The sequence below is a fragment of the Panthera pardus genome, unplaced genomic scaffold (assembly GCF_024362965.1).
Source record: "Panthera pardus isolate Hobbes unplaced genomic scaffold, ASM2436296v1 HiC_scaffold_6, whole genome shotgun sequence".
Taxonomy (NCBI): Eukaryota; Metazoa; Chordata; class Mammalia; order Carnivora; family Felidae; genus Panthera; species Panthera pardus.
In genome coordinates this window covers 17,837,497-17,844,284 of record NW_026526991.1, presented here as the reverse complement: position 1 = coordinate 17,844,284, position 6,788 = coordinate 17,837,497, and positions in this window count along the sequence as shown.

The window sequence follows — 6,788 nt, the reverse complement described above, 5'->3', positions numbered from 1 at the left end:
GTGTCTCACCCGCCTGAGGGCAGCGTGCCTGCGCCTCGATTTTTTAAGAAGGGGAAACCAAGGGCAGAAACAGACCTCCAGGGCGACACTCGATCTACCAGGTGGATTTGAGCAACAGCTACCTCCTGGAATGCCTTCAGCACCTCGTGTTTTCCTTGTGTGCCTGTAAACGTTGCCAAATGCACAAAGGCTTCCCCTCGGTCAACTTGAGCTCGGGGGTTCGTTGTTCAGATTTCATCTAAAGATACAACCCTCTCTTTCGGGTTTAACAGGTTGGTCAGTCTAGCCAGCCTTAACCCTGAATCTAAAATGTTGCATTTCCTGTCGCTCCCACCCCCATCCCCCGCACTCCCAATAGCTGCTACCTGACAAGTAGCTTTTCCCAGCGGATGATTATTTGGGCCGCAAGAATCCACGGCCTGTTCTCGCTTCTGCAGCCCAAGCTCCCCCGCTGTCTTTCCCTGACTGCAGCCTGGGTCGGACTTCCCTCGGCTGTGACCATCACAGATGGGCTGTGAGCCAGACACCGCTCACTGCAAAGGGCGGCAGGATTTCTGCAACGGGAGCCGGGAATCGCGTTCCCTTTACTTCCACTAAACAAGTGGCCTGGTGCCACATTAAACTTTCCAGCTTTAATCATTTAAAAATATATAGGCATGTTTTATTTATAGAGCTCCTACTGTTTCCCCGCATATTTTAACATTTCAAGAGCAAATAAGGAAGCGAAGACAAGTGAAAGCCTCCAAGTTATTCCAAGAGGAGTAAGTAGCAATGCCATTGGGGAATCAAACAAGTTGATTTGAATTCCATGTCCACCTCGTCCTGGCTTGTGACCCTAGCCAGATTTCTGTATCTCTCCGCGAGAGTTTCCTCATCTCTGTAATGGGAGTAATACTAGCTACTTCTTAGGATTGTTTGGAAGTAAATAAAATGCACAAAGAAAACCCTAAAAAAAAAAAAAAAAATCGGTCCATTATCTTAAGATCTCTATATGATAAGAGTTTCCATCTCTATCAAACTTTTTAAGTGTTATTTGCTAAAAAGTAGTAAAATTGGCCTGCATTGAACTCCTCCCTTTCCCTATGATTTCCCCTACAAGTGGAGTTTTCAGAGTGAAATGATGTGCTCAAAGACAGGAAATACAAAAAAGGAAGTAGTAGGATTGAGAGAAGCATGACTAATCCACACACTGGGTGATGAACCAAAAGTTGCAAGGTGACTGCTTTCGCTGAGTTAACATGCTGTTATTTCAGTACCGTCCATCTAACTGACATGTTTAATTAAGACTCAACAAAAGGGTTATTCAGCTCCCTCTGTTTACCAGGAGCTAGGCTGGAAGCCCCGGGCTGCAAAGGTGGGTAAAGCCCGCTCTTTACCCTGAGGAGCTAACTCCAAAAGACCGAGGACCTGTGCCACACCCCTCTGCTGTTGGATCCCAGGTCTTGCTATCTGGACAACCTGAGTTCTCTGTGCCTTTTATATCTGCATTCAGGAAGCCCACCCAGTAAACATTAACTGTTTTTCATGATCACATGGTGAAAGACGTGTATCAGAGTTTAGTCATGGAAAAGACAGTATCTAGACTAATTTAGATTTTCCTTTTTTCTTTTCTTTCTTTCTTTCTTTCTTTCTTTTTTTTTTTTTTTGGACAGTTCAGATGTTTTATTGCTTCTAGAGTAATCTAGACTTTTCACCAAAGGTCAGAGGACAGGTGATTGTCTCTTTTACTAGTCCACACACCAGAGCTGCCCCTTAACTTATACCATTATTTATAGGAGTCATAAATCGGCAAACAAAGCACAATGAAGACTTCCCGGTTGGATTCTACTTTATTACTTTAATGAGGCCTCATAGAACTTCCATGATGACACTGTCTAGTACAGAACGGTCTCTGTTTCCAACTTCCTGATTCTATTCTCGCCCTCTCTTCTCAATCCATTCTGTGCACTCAGTGCCTGGAAGGATCTGGCTTCTGCTTTTCTCTCCCCCTCTCCCCAAATGCTGCCTCTTCCCCTACCCCTTTCCACCTTCTAAACACACTGGTCTTGGCTCTGACACACACACACACACACACACACACACGGCTCCTGCCTTCAAGGTCTTAACTGGCTCCTTTTCATCTTTGAAATCTTACCTCCTCAAAGAGTCTTTCCCTCACCCCTCCTAAACTAGCTCCCCACCCTGGGTTACTCTATAAGGGCATCTGGTCGGATCACTCATGTGATGGTAAACATTTTTTCACTCCCATATACTTAGCCGAATGGGATTGTCTTACTTATTTGTTGTCTGTAAGTAAATATATCCCAAATGGGGGCCCTTCTCATTACCCCCACTACTAGCCCCATGGCTCAAGCCACATCTCGTTTCACCAGGACGGTGGCAGCAACCTGACCTTCTGACTTGTCTCCCTGCTTCCACCCTTGCCTACACAGCAGCCAGAGTGAGCCTTGGAAAATGTAAATTAGATCCTGTCACCCTTCTGCTCAGAAATCCTCCAGTATCTCTCCCTTTCCCTCAGAGTAAGAGACAAAGACTTTACAGTGGCCTTGCAAAGCGGAGGGTGACAAGTTTGTTCGTTCCAAGTTGAACAAAGGAAAAGACTAATTGTTCTTTGGTCGTAGTACAACCAACCAGAATCTCTTTTAAAATCAATCAGGGACAACCTCTCACTTGGCGGCGACAGCTCCTTGCTTTCAGAAAGTCAGCCAATCAGCGACAGCCACACTCCAGTAATCCTGCTTCCTTAGCTAAAGGTCAACTCATCCCCAAACGGTCCAGCTTCTAAAAGTGCGAATCTCTGAACCCACGCTTTCCAAAACACTATGGAAGGCCGCAGATTTCTTTGTTCACAGACTCTGCCTTACAGTGCACCTGTCCTTTGCTTAGCAAGAAATATAATCAGCACTTTTGATTTGTTTCTTTCAGAAATGAATGGTTGCCTCTTCCCTGGAAAAAGCCCTATGGTATCTATGATCTATCCCCTCACCGCTCTTCTGTTAACGTCTCCTTTTTCCTTTGCTCGCTCCGCTTTTTGTTGTCCTTATTTCTAATGGGAATGCTCCTGCCTCAGGCCCTTTGCACATTCTGTTCTACCTGCCTGGTACATTCTCTTCCCTCAGATATCCACATAGCTCACTCTCTCAGCTCCTTCCATTTCTCAATGAGGCTGACCCTGATCAACTTATCTAAAAGTTGTGATTCCAGCTCCTGATCCCCACTCTCCCTTCATTGCTTTATTTTTCAATCACAATTGTCACCTTCTAACAAACTGTAGAGTTTCCTTATTTATTTTGTTTATGGCTTATTGTCTGTATCTTCCCATTAGAATGTAAGCTCTATGAGGACAAAGATTTTTGCTCGTTTTGTTCACCAATGCATCCCGAGCATATAGTAGGTGCTCAATAAATATTTGTTGAATGAATAGATTGTTAATATTTCACCTTATTAGGATATGAACTCTTTGAGTGCAAAGACCCTGTGTTCACCACTGTATGCTCAGTGCCTGGAACAGTGCCCAGCACATAATGTTGCTCTATAGGTATGTGGTGGCATTGAATGCCTGAGCAGGCATTGGAGACAGCTATATTTTAACTGATAATACAAATGACCCTGAAATTACTAGAGCCTTATAGGTTATCTCTCTCCAGAGAAGCAGAGTTAATAAACACATTTAAAGTTCTTCAAGTTATTATGAAGTGTTAATCAAAATATTCAAAATGTATTCATCACGATTTCCCCATGGATTAGTGAGTTATTAATTAATTAATTAGTTAGCTAATTAACTCACTAATCCATGGGGAAACAGTGCAAATACCTTTGATTTACCTGAAAAAGCCACCGGATCGCTTCTTTCCAGGGCTGCTCAGGCTGTGGACGGGAGAAAAACCTGTCTGTAGTAGGAAAGGCCAGAAAACATACTTTTCTCATTTCGTTTGCTTTTTGCTTAAACTATTGGGTCTTCTCTGAATTGATGCCCCTGTCTGCAGTCTCTCTTTAATCTATTTAATATAATAACATGGCCAGATTAATCTTCCTGAAACCCAGTTCTTACCATGTAGCCTTTTACAAATCATGAAAATAGCTTCCGTGGCTTGCATGTGTGCAGTGTAGCAGGTACTTTGCTAAATTCTACATGTGTATTTTCTCATTTCAGCCACACAATGACGTCATGTTATTCTTAATCCTATTTAAAAGACTTGAAAACAGGCTAAGAGTTTAAGAAACCCGGAAATCACACAGCTAGAAGTTGGGGGAACCACGTCTCTAACCTGCTCTGTTTTAGTCTTGCCCCACTGCAGGTTCATTCTGGCCCCAATCCGTCTGATAAGAATTCCTACCCATTCACAGGATCTGAACACACATTTCTCTAAGAAGACATACAGAAGACCAATAAGCACATGAAAAGGTGCTCAGTATCAGTAACCCTAAGGGAAATCCAAATGAAAGCCACAAGAAGATACTTCTTCGTAGTCACTAGTTTGGCTGTAATAAAAAAGATAAAAAATGACAAGTGTCATTGAGGATATGAAGAAATCAGAACCCACGTTGAGTGCTGTCGGGAATGTAGTATGGTATAGCCATTGTGGAGAACGGTCTGGCAGTTTCTCAAACAGTTAAACCTAGAGCTGCTATTTCATCCAACAATTCCCCTTCCTAGGTATACACCCAAGAAAATTTAAAAAATATATCCACACAAAGACTCTTACATGAAGGTTCCGAGCAGTATTGTTCACATAACCAAAAAGTGGCAATAACTCAAATGTCCATCCCCTGATGGCGTCCCCATACAACGAAACCTTATTCAGCCATAAAAAGGGAGGAAGTTCGATACGTGCTACAACGTGGATAAACCTCGAAAACATTAAAAAGGCGAAGGAAGCCAGAGTATATGATTTCATTTATATTAAATGCCTAAAATAGGCAAATCCTTTGAGACAGGAAGTTAACTAGTGGTTCTTCCAGTGGGCTGGAAGAAGGGATGAGAGAGTAAGGAGTGGTAGCTATAAGGCACAGGTTTCATTCTGAGGTGACGAAAATGTTCTAAAATTGATTTGTTGCACAAATATGTCAATGCACTAAAAAACGTTGAATTGTACACGTTGAATGGGTGAATAGCATAGTATGTAAGTGATATCCCAATAAAATCGTTACCAAAAAAATACCCCACCCATTGTTAATATCTGTACCTGAAAAGCACATGCAAATTGATAAGAGAATCACTAAATCTCCAATAGAAAAATAAGTATGGACATAAAATAGAAAACTCCTAAGAGGCAAAATATGAATGGCTAATAAACATGGTGGGAGGAAAGGTTTACCCTCAAATGCAAATCAGAAGAAAGAGAGATCTTTCAAATAAGCAAAGAATTTTACAACAAAGACGATGATGAAGGGATGGTGAGATGGGTGTTCCCATACACTGATGACTAGAAGCTTTCTAGAAAGCAGTTATTAGTCAGTGTGCATTGACAGCCTTTACGGTGTTGTCATCCTTCTAGTCAATAAATGTATCATAAGGAAATGATTTGCCATGCAGGTAATAGGATATTCAGAAGAACGTTGTTAGCAGTAGAAAAAATTGGGGGAAAACTATATGGTAGGCAGACTAAAATGGCCCCCAGTTATCCCCACCTCCCGGTATTCACACTTTTGTGTAATCCTCTCCCCTAGTTCGTGGGCTGGACTTATCCACTCATTCCTAATGAATAGACTACAACAGGCACAATTAGATTATAAAAAGACTCTGAATTCTGTCTTGAGTACCCTTTCTCGTTTTCTCTTTAGATAGATGATAGAGAGGTGCGTGGGTGGCTCAGTCAGTTAAGCATCTGACTTCGGCTCGGGTCATGATCTCACCATTCATGGGTTCGAACCCCGCATTGAGCTCTGGGCTGACAGCTCAGAGCCTGGAGCCTGCTTCGGAATCTGTGTCTCCCCTGCTCTCTGCCCATTCCCTGCTCGCATTCTGTCTCTCTCTTTCTCAAAAATAAATAAAAGATTAAAAAAGTTAGATGATAGAGAGATAAGTAGATATTTGTAGATATCTACCCATCTACCCACCTATCTATAGACAGTGGGAGAAAGGAACTGATTCCACCAACCAGCAGCCAGCAAGGAACTGAATTCTGCCAATAGCCAAGTAAGCTTGGAAGCGGGTCTTCCCCCATTTGAACCTTGAAATGACTGCAGCCCACCCAATATCTTGGTTGCATCCTTGAGAAGTCCTGAGCCACCGCCATTCCCAGACTTCTTGCCCCACAGAAACTGTGAGGTAATAAACGTTGGTTGTTTTAAGTCATCGAGTTTTGGGGTAATTTGTTACACAGAAATAGATAAATACAATCTAATTGTTTAACAATTTGAAAATTATTAATGTCATGAATTGAATATTAGATTACTATTTAAAAATTGGGGGGGGGCACTTGGGTGGTTCAGTCAGTTGAACATCCAGCTCTTGGTTTTGGCTCAGGTCATGATCTCACGGTTTGTGGGTTCGAGCCCTGTGTCAGGCTCCGTGCTGACAGCACGAAGCCTGCTTGGGATTCTCTCTCCCTCTCTCTCTGCCCCTTTCCTTCTCTGTCTCTCTCTCTCAATAATAGACATTTATAAAAAAATTTCTAAAGAAATTTTAATAACATGGGAGGATGTTCAGAATACACTATTGAGAATAAAGCAAACTATAGGAAGATATACAATACAATCCCAGTTTTGTAAGTCTATATATAAACACAAGAGAAAACCTACAAGTAAAAACGTTGAAAGCAAACAGTTTTCTCTGCAAAACAGAA